This window comes from Mesocricetus auratus, unplaced genomic scaffold, assembly GCF_017639785.1.
Source record: "Mesocricetus auratus isolate SY011 unplaced genomic scaffold, BCM_Maur_2.0 Super-Scaffold_6731, whole genome shotgun sequence".
In the NCBI taxonomy this organism is placed as follows: domain Eukaryota; kingdom Metazoa; phylum Chordata; class Mammalia; order Rodentia; family Cricetidae; genus Mesocricetus; species Mesocricetus auratus.
Genome location: NW_024429185.1, coordinates 8,183,831 through 8,197,042, shown reverse-complemented (window position 1 = coordinate 8,197,042; position 13,212 = coordinate 8,183,831). Strand labels below are relative to the sequence as shown.

General features: G+C 39.2%; 1 protein-coding gene across 5 annotated transcripts in view; it reads left to right on the top strand.

Moving 5' to 3' along the window:
• The window catches only part of Marchf1 (membrane associated ring-CH-type finger 1), a 789,032-nt gene that overhangs the window by 55,244 nt on the left and 720,576 nt on the right, over nucleotides 1-13,212 (top strand). The gene's annotated exons all lie outside the window — the stretch shown is intronic.

Below are 13,212 nucleotides of genomic sequence, written 5' to 3'. Positions count from 1 at the left end.
GCATTATTACTAGGTATAATATAGTTGTGATTTATAAGGATCATCTGTAATTATCTCAGTATTTCTCAATACATTCACCTTACATATCTTGAGGTTTCTGGAGACTTTCAGCTTTCTGAAGAGGTCAGTAGCCTGCTTGGAGGCACTTATAGTAAGTTGCAAATCATGCATAAAATTTAAATTCTAGCCATTTGTTTCCATATTTTTTTCTTCCTTTTTAGTGTGACTTTGACAAGTTGGTACATTTGCCACCCTTTCTTAGGATAATGTAGTTGACTAGATCCTAATGCTATAGAAGACAGTTTTGTACTTTGGGGAGATTTTTTGCCATTTAGAATTAGAAAACTTTCATTTGAACATTGCCTACTGGTGCATTTAGTTGCTACATGTGGGCCATGTTTCTATGGTGCTTTGCTAGCTTTTGTATTAAGGCACTAATGAGTATCTTGCTCTGCCTCTGCGTTTTCCACAACATGGCATTGTAATTGAAAGTTAAAGGTCTGTATAATCTTTTTTTAGGGTTAAATTAACCTGAAACAGAAGAAAACTGAAGTTGGCATTAGCTGTTTTCTTGGCACCATTTGACTAGATTTTAACAGAATCAGAATGTTTCATGGAGCATAGGCATGTTTGGTGTTTCTTGCATGAAATGCAGCTTGGATATCATCTTTCATATTCTGTGACACTCAAACCAAGGGATGATTTTCCATATTTTATTCATGTGCTTTGTTTACTTGGTGAGTGACTTTTTAAATCATTCCTGGATATTGAGCTCTCACTATTTTAAGTCAAAGAAAGACTATTTAAAATATAAATGTTTTCTTTTTGGTAGGAGAAGGTTGAGTAAAGAGACCCTCATAACTTTCATTGTACTTAATGTAAAAGAATAAATTTAATCATATTCTACATTCAGTACATATAGCATCTGGCATAAGTTAGGATTGGCTACATGTCAAATATATGAATGAGAGATGAAAAATTATGGAAAAGAAAAGAACAAGCTAAATGAATGAGCTACTAGCAAAGGAGTAACATATTTCCTTAAAAATGTGCATAGTTTAGAGATAATGACTTTAGAACTATATATTGTTTCAGAATGCAGTATTTAAATACATGGTGTTATTACTCTTAGCTTGAGTCGATTTACATGGGGTCAAATCTATGTCCATTTAGCTGTGTGTTTGTTGATTGGCAAAGCTTTGACCTTCTCTGGTAAAATGATGTTTGTGACTGGAAAACAGAGGGTTAAAAAAAAATCATCACCAACCAGGATTTTGGGTTGAGGATTTCACTGTTCTATTTTACCCAAAGTATTGCTCCCAGTTGATGTAAATCACTAATTTCATATAATTATTTCAAAAATGAGTTCAATTGCTTCCAATATCACATGGATCTAACTAGTATTTGCAATTAAATATATGTGGCAACATTTAGTACCCCTTAAAGTCTAAAGTTGGATAGATAAAGAGAATAGTATTCCCCATATATTTCACAGTTTCAGATGCCTGTATTTAAATGCACTCCAAGAAGTGAAAAATTCCAGAAGTAAGATGTTAATGTGCTTTAACTCCATGAGGAAGTCTTGTATCATCATTTCTCCTCCTCTTGGAGACGTGAGTGATTGCCTTGCTCAGTTTATCCTTGTTGTATAGCCACCGACCCATTACTCACTTAGTAGCATTCTTGCTTGTCAGATGGACTGCTGCAGGAAATTGGGCTTGACCAAGCTTTATGTTATTTAATAACTGCCTCACAGCACAGGAGCAGCCGCACTGGGAAGAAAGCTATAAAGTGAAAAGCTAAAAGTCTCCACTTAAGGAAAGCAAAATAGTATGCTAGGCTTCTCAGTTCTATGGTGAGAAATAGGAACACACATACACACACGCACACACACACACACACACACACACACACACACCAATTCTCTATGCATTTCTAGGTATCTAGTGGTGGTCTCAAACTGTCTCTTGTGGGTAAGCAGAGAGAAGACTTTATAGACAAAAGTGCATAGGTTTTTCAGTCTTTATGAAATCCTGGATGAAAGAAATTATCCATTTGGAAACATATCAGAAAATGCCCTCGGCAACTTGTGAGGGGGGAAAACTCTGCACAGCATGTTGAATGAGCACAGATGATGCTCCTCCCGAAAAGTGGGAGGATTTTAACTTTATCTTTGGAGAAATGAAGGATTTGAAGCTGAGTGTTGGGATCTGATCTGTTTATTGGAGCACTCCCTCTGGCATTTGTGTGGAAAATGAATTACAGAGACGCTGCCGAAGCTAGAAGGCTGATTTCTTTTAAGCAGAAGAAAATGAAAATTGGATTCATTGTAGATTAATAAGGACACAGAAGAAGTCCTGGGCCTGGGAACAGCTTATGAGAAAAAATCTGTCAGATCTTGATGGACTACTGACTGTGGGAGAGGACAAATTTTTTTCCTGACCGTCAAAGTGCTTGAATGGCTAGTGTATAGATTTTTCACTCACTAATTAGAACATCTAAAGACAGGAATATTTAGGGAAAATGATATATTCAATCATCCAAAGGTTCTGTTTTCTTTTGAAGTACATGACTTTGCAGAGGAAGTTATTTTAAATCTTGAATATCTATTTAATGTTAGTTATATTGTTACATAGGACAAGAGAAAGGAGAAGACGTGGGACAGAGACCAAAAACTAACTTCACTGCATGGCCTGGTTTCTCTCAAACTTTTTTTTTTTTTGGTTTTTTGAGACAGGGTTTCTCTGTATTGTTTTCGAGGCTGTCGGTCCAGCCTGGCCTCGAACTCACAGAGATCCGCCTGCCTCTGCCTCCCGAGCACTGGGATTAAAGGCGTGTGCCACCACCGCCCGGCTTCAAACTTTTTTTCTTGTATTTTCTTGAAATGGGGACTATGAAGACAACTATATTGTCTTCTGTGGCTCAGCCTGTTGTGAACATATTTATTGAGAAATTGTCCTGTCCACACTAAGATTTTCCAGGGAGTCACATGAAGGTGACAGTCACTACAAATGGACAATGGTTTTTACACATCTACATTTTACTAGTTAGAGTGTACCAGATGGAGAAATGGCATCTTCGGTGTCGTTAGAGTTGTAGGCTTATATATTCAATGAAGTCCTAGTGAATGGATTTCAGAGTTGCTTTTTGTTCTGCTTCAGACTCATGGAGTTATGAGTTCTGGAGCTTATGGAAGGCTGACTCTGAAATGAGAAACAGCTACTTCTCTATTGCAACATATTCTCTTGAAGATGCGAAAACTTGACAGTTTTTCTCCTTTGGCATGAGGAAGCACTAGGAAAGACATGAGGTTAATAAGAACTTTGGTTTTCTGTAGCAACTAGCTTTTTAAACTTAGATAGTTGCAGTCACTAGAAAAAATAACTTACGATAAGAGTGGATAAAGGGGGGACTGGATTTGTTTAGGGCATGCTGCTGTCATGTATTGAAACTGCACCCTGACTTACATTAGCATCTGAGTAAAAACCAACATATTTAAGTAAATTAAAAAGAAAAAGTTGTGTCATGTTGAGTTCTATGGCTAATTTCATCAGCATATTCTCAGTCTGATTTACTTACTGTCATGGAGCTTCAGGAAAATCCTGTATGTCAAACATTTCTGGACATTCAGCTGAACGTTTGACCTAAATTTTGGGACTCACAAAAATTAATACTATTTATTCTTGTAATAGTAAATGGATGTCTTTACTCATGTAGAGAGAGTTGAATATGTGACATTGTGAGTTTCGTTTGAAAATAGAGATTAAAGGGAAAATTAAAAGGAAAGTCTAAAATCAAAAATAGACAAGAATTATTGTTGAGAGCATTAAAGGAAAGCCAGAAAGTGCTTCCCATGTCAAGTAACAGGTTATAATGACCACCAGATTACTCTGATAAATACATAGCATAATATGCCCCTCTCTCTTTTTATTTATACATGTATGAATAAACACACTTCTTACACAAAATATTGACCCCCAGCAATTATTTTGGTGTAGATGTAATCCATTAGGGGGTTGCAAATTTATTCTTACAAATTCTACACTATCTGATTATGAAAACAGTCCCCCCAGAAGATAATCATCAGGATTAACATGACTCAGGATGATATTTAGAACCGTATTTTTTCTCTCCCAGTTACTTAGCAACCAGAAATTAATTACAAAGATCACGTCTTAAATGTCTAAATGCTTCTCAATTTGGGCAGATGGCCAGTTGAGAAGTTTATTACAGAATGTTGAATAAGTAGCACTCTTTAAGAAATGTTTTTCTGTAAAATACCAACAGAGGCTTTAGTTAATTGTATATGCATCATTTTAGTTCTGAGCTCAAACTGTTAGCTTAGTTATTTTTCTTTATTTTTAATTAGATTATTTTTCTATTTTTTAATTTAAATTAGAAAGAAGCTTGTTTTACATCTCAGTCCAGTTCCCTCTCCCTTGCCTCCTCTCCTGCCCCCTACTACCTCCCTATCCGATCCCCTTTCTGCTACTCAGGGAGGGTGAGGCCTTTAATGGGGGATCTTCAAAGTCTGTCACATCCTTTGGAGCAGGACCTAGGCCCTCCCCCATGTGTCTAGGCTGAGAGAGTACCCCTCTAGGTGGAGTGGGCTCCCAAAGTCCATTCTTATGCTAGGGATAAATACTTATCAACTGCCTCAGGCCCCATAGATTGCCTAGGCCTCCTCACTGACATCACTGAGTTATTTTTCTTAATGAAATTAAAGATACTTATGCAAAGAAATTATTTTTCTCCAGTGTGTTTTTGTGATCTTTGTCAAAAATCAGGTACCCATAGACATATGATTAATATTTGCTTCTTCTACTTCATGGAATTTAACTATGTGTTTGTTTTTGAGCCAGCAACACACTACTTTTTTGTTTTTGTTTTTGTTTTTTTTTTTTTTTACTATAACTCAATAGTATTACTTCCAATTAACTAGGGTGATACTGCCAGCAAATTTTTTTCTGCTCAGGATTTTCATGGTTATCTAGGGTCCTTTGTATTTCTGAATACATTTAACGATTTTTATAATTTTTTTCATTATTTTTATTACATTTTTTTAGAAAAAACTTGCTTAATATGTCAATCCCAGCTCCCTCCCCCTCCTCCCACACTGCTCACCATCCCCCCCCATCCTCCCACCCTATCCCTACTCCCTTCCACATAGAGGATATCAAGAGTCTGTCATTTCGTTCAAGGCAGGGTCCAGGTCCTCTCCCAAGAGTCCAGGCTGAGAGAGCATCCCTCTTTGTGGTATGGACACACAACGTCCATTTGTATGCCAGGGATAAACACTGATCCACTGCCCAGGGCCCCATAGGTTGCCCAGGCCTCTTCACTGACTTTCACATTCAGGGGATCTGGATCAGTCCCATGCTGGCCTCCCAGCTGTCGGTCTGGGGTCCAAGAGCTCTCACCTGTTCAGATCAGCTGTCTCTGCTGGTTTTGCCAGGTCATCCTTTACCCCTTTGCTCATCACTCCTCCATCTCTGTCACTGGTTTCCAGGGGTTCAGTTCAGTGTTTAGTTGTGGGTGTTTGCCTCTGCTTCCATCAGTCACTGGATAAAGGTTCTAGGACAGCATATAAGGTAGTCATCAAACCCAATATCAGGGTTGGACATTTAAGGTAATCTCTCCACTATTGTTTAGTTTGCCAGTTGGTGTCATCCTTGTAGATCTCTAGAGATCTCACTGGTGCCAGATCTCTCCTCAAACCTATAATGACTCCCTCTTTATGGTATTTCTCATCCTATTCTCTCCTTTTCTTCCCCCAACTCAACCTTCTTGCTCCCCCATGACCTCTCTCCTCCTTTTTTCCCACTCTCTTTTTCCCAGCTCCCACTTCCCTCCCCCTCTGCTCCCAATCTGCTCAGGAGATCTTGCCTCATTCCACCTTCTCTGGAGTACCATGCATATCACTCTTAGGTTCTTTCCTGTTTCCCAGAATCTCTGTCAGTGGAGTTGTAGGCTGGCACTCCCCTGATCAATGTCTAAAATCCATATATGAGTGAGTATATACCATGTTTGTCTTTTTGTGACTGGGTTACCTCACTCAGGATGGGTTCTTCTAGTGCCATCCATTTGCCTGCAAATTTTAGGATTCCATTGGTTTTTTTTCCCGCTGAATAGTACTCCATTGTGTAAATGAACCACATTTTCTCTATCCACTCTTCAGTTGAGTGGCATCTAGGTTTCTTCCAGGTTCTGGCTATTACAATTAATGCTGCTATGAACATAGTTAAACAGACTATGAATTTGCATCTTCTGGATATATGCCTAAAAGTGGAATTGCTAGGTCTTGTGGTAGACTGATTACATTTTCCTGAGGAATCTCCATATTGATTTCCAAAGTGGCTGTATGAGTTGGCAATTCCACCGGCAGCGGAGAAGTGGCCCCCTCTCTCCACATCCTCTCCAGCATAAGTTGACTTTTTTTTAGTCATTCTGACAGGAGTGAAATGGTATCTCATGTTGGGGCCTAGCCCTCACAGGGTCTGAGTTGTTTGTCAGCTGATAGCCACAGGTGCATCCTGTTTTTTAGTCCTGGCTTACTGCCTCCGCATTGTCCTGTTAACATCAACATCTAGCATGAGGAAAACATGCTCTTTTCCACCTGGAGTTTTTCTACTGTGTTGTAAGACTATATATAAGACTGCTCTCTCCTACAAGAGAGAGGCCTCTTAACATTTGCAAAATAGAGAGACCTCTTAGCACTTTCAAAATAAAGACACTTTTAGTACAAACAGCTGGACATCTGGTCTTTCTTTCCCTGGCACCCTGGACTTGCTTGTGGCATGGGCACAGCAATCTCAGAGTTGTTTGATTTGCATTTCCTGAATGGCTATTGATGTTGAGCACTTTCTCAAGTGCCTTTCAGCCATTTTAGTCTCCTCTATTGAGAATTCTCTAAATCTGTACCCCATTTTTTGATTGGACCCGTTGGTGTTTTGGAGACTTGATTCTTGAGTTCTTTGTAAATTTTGGAGAACAGCCCTCTGTCAGATATGGGGTTAGTGAATATCTTCTCCCATTTTGTGGACTGCTGTTTTTTCTTGTTGACTGTGTCCTTTGCTTTACAGAAGTTTCTTAGTTTCAGGAGGTCCGATTTGTTAATTGTGTATGTCAATGTCTGTGCTACTGGTGATATGTTCAGGAAGTGGTCTCCTGTACCAATTCATTCAAGGGTACCTCCCACTTTCTCTTCTAAGGGTTTCAGTGTAGCTGGATTTATGTTGAGGTCTTTGATCCATTTGGACTTAAGTTCTGTTTATAGTGATAGTCATGGATCTATCTGCCATCTTCTGCATGCCAATACCCATTTATTGAAGATGCTTTCTTTTTTCCATTGAATAATTTTAGCTTCTTTGTCAAAAATCAAGTGTTCATAGGTGTGTAGGTTAAAATCAGGGTTTTCAATCAAGTCTATTGGTCTACCTGTCTATCTTTGTGCCAATACCAAGCTGTTTTCAGGACTACAGCTCTATAATAGAGCTTGAGGTCAGGAATGGTGATAACTCCAGACATTCCTTTATTGTGCAAGGTTGTTTTGGCTATCCTGGGTCTTTTGTTGATTATTGTTCTTTCAAGTTCTTTGAAGAATTGGGCTTATATTTTGATGGGGATTGCATTGACTCTTTAGATTGCGTTTGGCAAGATTGCCATTTTTGTTATGTTGATCCTACCAATCCAAGAGCATGGGAGATCTTTCCATTTTCTGGTATCTTCTTTAATTTCCTTCTTTAGAGACTCAACGTTCTTGCTATACAGGTCTTTCACTTGTTTGGTTAGCATTATCCCCAGATATCTAATGTTGTTTGTGGCTATTTTAAAAGGTGATGTTTCTCTGATTTCTTTCTCAGCCTATTTATTGTCTGTATATTATAGGGATACTGATTTTTTTGAGTTAACCTTATATAGCCTGCCACTTTGCTGAAGGTGTTTGTCAGCTCTAGGAGTTCCCTTGAAAAGTTTTTCGGGTCACTTATGTAAATTATCATATCATCTGCAAATAGTAAAATTTTGACTTTTTCCTTTCCAGTTTGTATCCCCTTGATCTCCTTTTGTTGTCTTATTGCTCTAGCTACAACTTCAAGTACAATATTGAAGAGATATGATGAGAGCAGACAGTCTTGTGTTGTTCCTGATTTTAGAAGTATTGTGTTATTTCTCTCCATTTAGTTTGATGTTCGCTGTTGTACTACTGTATATTTCATTTATTATGTTTAGGTATGTTCCTGTTATCCCTGGTCTCTCGAGGACCTTTATCATGAAGGGGTGTTGGCTTTTGTCAAAGGCTTTTTCAGCATCTAGTGAGATGATCATGTAGTTTGTTTATATGGCAGATTACATTGATAGATTTTCTTATGTTGAACCATCCCTGCTTCCCTGGGATGAAGCCTACTTGATCATGGTGGATGATTTTTCTGATGTGTTTTTGGATTAGATTTGCTAGTATTGTATTGAGTATTTTTGCATCAATGTTCATAAGGGAAATTGGTCTGTAGTTATCTTTCCTTGCTGTGTCTTGGGTATCAAGGTAATTGCAGCCTCTTAAAAAGAGTTGGCAGCAAACCTCCTGCTTCTATTGTGTGGAACACTTTGAGGAGTATTAGAATTAGCTTTTCTTTGAATTTCTGGTAGAATTCTGCACTGAATCTGTCTGGGCCTGGGCTTTTTTTTTTTTGGTTGGGAGACTTTTGATGACTGATTCTATTTCATTAGTGGTTATGGGCCTGTTTAGATTCCTTGTCTGTTCTTGATTTAATTTTGGTAAGTGATATCTATCCAGAAAATTGTCCATTTCCTTTAAAATTTCGAATTTGTGGAGTACAGGTTTTCAAAGTATGCCCTGATGGTACTCTGGATTTCCTCATTGTCTGTTGTTATGTCTCCCTTTTCATTTCTGATTTTGCTAATTAGTCTGATCTCTCCCTGCCTTTTGGTTAATTTGGATCCAGTGTTATTTGAATTAAGGAAATTTCAATAACGATTGCGTAACAGCACTTAGCATTTTCTTTGCCCTGAAATTCATGAAAAAATAACACATTCAATGTAAATATATTTAAGTTAATATGTGTTTATATGTCTCTCTTTGAATGCTAGGTTTGTGTGTGTGAATATATACGTGTATGCAGGTACTAATGTGTTTTATTAGTATTTAATCAGCATTTAATTTATACATATTAAGGCCAGGTATTAATGGCCAGTGTCTTCCTCAGTGGTTCATCACCTCATATGTTGAGATAATATTGTTTAATGAACCAAGTGCTCACTGATACTTCTATACCTGCTGTCCCAGCAACATCTCAGGGATTGCCTAATCTATCCCATCACCTTGCTTCTGGTACTGGGCTTACAGGCACTAATGTGTCCACAGGCATCTTCTCATCTCTACACCCCCAGCTCTGTAATTATAGGCACTATTGTATCCACCTTTATATATGGGTCCTAGGGATTGCATTCATATTCTCATGCTCATGTGGCCCATGCTTCACTGACTAAACTATCTCCCTTTCTTAACAGTAGGCTTTAATAAAATTTTAATTTACTGTGAATTAGGTGCAAGTTACTCACAGCATTTCAATTTCCATGGTTAAATCTATCGAAATAAGTTCAGTTTTGTTATATGAAAAGATGCTTGATCCCATTGTTGTCGATGGAGAGGCACATTCCTTTGTTCTGCCCATACAGCTGTTTTGTACAACCAGTCTCTAGTCATTATTGCCCAGTTTCCACATTTGGCAGATGTAAAAGAGTCAATGTACCTCTAACACAAACTTAAAGATTTAAAGATTTTGGGCCAATGATTTCTGTGAAGACACATGATTTGAAAGCATTTTCAGCACAACAGTTTCAAAGACTTCAGCACTAAGTTCATATATTCTTCCTGGAAAGAAGCACAGAAAGAAGTTGAAAACATTTTATAGTTTCTCAGTCTTTATACTTGGCACATGTATACTTACTTCATATTTTTGACAATGTTTCTTTTTTCTGTACTCTGTATTTTATTATATCTATTCAGAGAAAGGTATAACTCCATGAATTCATTCGTACCTTTAGGCATATCATAGACTCTTACAGAAAGAGTGATGAACTTTACACACAGGCAGACAAGTTTGTTATTAACTTCATTTGTAATTGACAAGTCAGGGGATCTTAATTAATTGGAATGGCAATTCTAAGATGGCATTGCATTCAGTTTATTGTCTGGTCAGGGCATGGGAGTTCAAGCATGAGAATAGGATAAAGATTGTTTTGAGTTGCAAAGAAAGGGTTTTGGTTTTTACTGGTTGCGTACTGACCAGTCAACTACTGGCACTCATAGCCTCTCATCCAGATTAAAGAGCTATTGTTGCTTTAAGTCCTTTATTTCTGTACTTAGAGCCCATAGGGTCCACATCATTTAATACATCAGGACTAACTCAACTACTTACTAAGCTGGATGGTAAGAAACTGCATAAAAATGTGTTCATTTCACTATTGGTGATTTCCAAATCCCAGTGCAACATGAGTCCATTTGACCTATTTCCTAGGTTTATCACCTCATTTGCAATCTTTCCTTTAGTGTAGAAAAACGTGTTGATGGTGGAGGGAATTTCCAGGTTAGGGAGAAACTTGGTGCCAAGGCAACTCCCAGGAATCCGAAAGGATAACTCCAGCTAAGAGCTCTAGCTATAGTGGTGAAGGTACCTAACTAACTATCTACTGTAATCAGATTAGTGATTTCATCAGAGAGCCTTATCTAGTAACAGATAGAAGTAGATGCAGAGATCCACATTTAAGCACTGGGCCCAGCTCTTGGGAGTCCTGCTCAAGAAAGGGAGGTGGAATTGTACAAGCCAGGGAGGTCAAGATCATGATGGAGGAACCCACAGAGACAGCTGACCTGAGCTCATTGGAACTAATGGAATCTAGACTAACAGCTAAGGAGCCTGCATGGAACCAACCTAGGCCCTCTGCATGTATGTGGCAGCAATGTAGCTTGGTGTGTTTGTAAGACTCCCTTTGTACCTACCCTTGCCCTTGCAACCTCACCCCTCAAAATAAAATAAAATTTAAGAAAAAAGAAGCAAAAGAAAAAAAAACAGAAAAATCTCATTGTAGAAGCTGTAGTGTGACAGTCAGTCACACGGTATACTCTTTATTCCATATACCTTTACTTGTAAGTGTTCATTGCAAAGAGTCATTGGTCTGATTGGAGGACTCTGGTTTTGGCTACACTATTAATGCTGGACCTTCTCTGGGATTCTTTTAGATATCTTGTTGTTGCCCTGTGTCATGGAAATCCTGCAGCTTTGGGTCTGTAGGACTGGCACCTTCATGTGCTCCAGCAGATCACAGATAGGGTAGATATTGGGGTGGGGAACTCATAGCCCTGTTTCTGTGTCTGGGTGGTTACAGGGTTGGTCAGACCACCAGCTCTCTTCCATCCTCATAACCAGGGTGAACTCTCCACCACTGGGCTGGCTAGTTCACCCTATGCAGCAAGGGGCAATGTGTGAGGCTTATTTTCCTGCCTTCATTCCTTCAGGGCTGGCTTACACACACCTATAGTCCCACAGACAGCTCCATTGTGTTGCCCAGGTGAGGAGCAGGGAAAGCTCTCCCACCACCAACAGGTGGCAAAGTGTTGGGAGAGAGGACATCTCACCCTTGCCCACACCACACTATATGACAGATGAGGGGTGGGGCCAGCTCACCTGTGCCCCAGCAAACAAGGTCAGGTCTATTGTGCTGCCCGGGTGAGAGGTACAGTACCTGCTTTCCCTAGTGTTGCTGCCAGTGAGGGATGAAACCAACTTTGTGCAGGCCTATTCTTTTGGCGTTTGGTGGTAACAAGAGTCATGGACATCAGTGCAGAAGCTGCAGCAAGGCCACAGACCTAGACGCAAGTCTTGGCCGCAGTCCAGGCCCAAATATCACCATGGCCCTGGGTGGCAAGTTGGCTACCCACCTTAGCCTACTCCTCAATCTTTCACCTACTCATCTCTACTTCTCTCCACCGGACATGAACTTTCTCTCTTTCTGTCTGTCTCTCTGTCTCTGTCTCTCTGTCTCTGTCTCTCTTTCTCTGTCTCTCTTTCTCTCTCTCTTTCATCTCTCTCATCTCTCTCTCTCTCTCTCTCTCTCTCTCTCTCTCTCTCTCTCTCTCTCTCTCTCTCTCCCATACTATACCAAACCATACCATATGGTGCCAGGTTGACCTGTGATTTCTCCTCACTACCCATGGCAAGCTGCCCAAAGCTGGCATGTGGGTCTCTTTCTCCTGCTCAGTCTTAATGGCACTAGGCAGGGTTGTGTTTTCTCCTTACTGCCCTGGGAAGACATGTCTAAAATTCTTATAATAAAAGGTCACATGAAGAGATACACTATAGATACTGATGAGGTGATTTTTTTCTTTTCAAAGATTATAACCATTGGGACTAGAAATCTTTTTTTTTTTTTTTGGATTTTCGAGACAGGGTTTCTCTGTGGCTTTGGAGGCTGTCCTGGAACTAGCTCTTGTAGACCAGGCTGGCCTCGAACTCACAGAGATCCGCTCGCCTCTGCCTCCCGAGTGCTGGGATTAAAGGCGTGCGCCACCAACGCCCGTCGGGACTAGAAATCTTAGCAATTAACTTTTTGATAATGATAAGGCCTAATTAATTAATATTCCCAAATACATTTAATTTTCATTTACTCATAGCTTTATTTCGTATGTAAAATAACATAATTGTACATTAGTACAAATGTTTATGTATGAGACATGGGCATTATTAACACTAGTTGCAGTAGTAGCACTCACTAATAACCTCCTAGGTATTGAGCTATAACTAAACATGTGACCATGTCACAGCACCATTTTCTTTTTGTGCTGGATACGTAAGTAAAATAGAGATTTCATTTATTAGACTTGGTTAACAAAATAGAACATGCATTTAAGCCAAATAAATTCTTCAGATAAATTACACTATAGTTTATGTAGAATGGTTTAATAATTTTTGAGGTCAAGTTTACTGAAAAAGCATGGAGATTTCAAAATGGAAAGATGTTGTCAACCTTCTTTTGGTCAGCAGTGGTACTGCTGGAATAGTGTCCCTTCTGATATCTTTTACACATAGGATTCATTCCTTTCATTTCCCCCCCCCCGAATCTGATAGTTTCCTGACTAAAATGACCTAGAATTATTCTTGTTCTCCATCCATATTTCAGATTAAACATTCCTTTCCT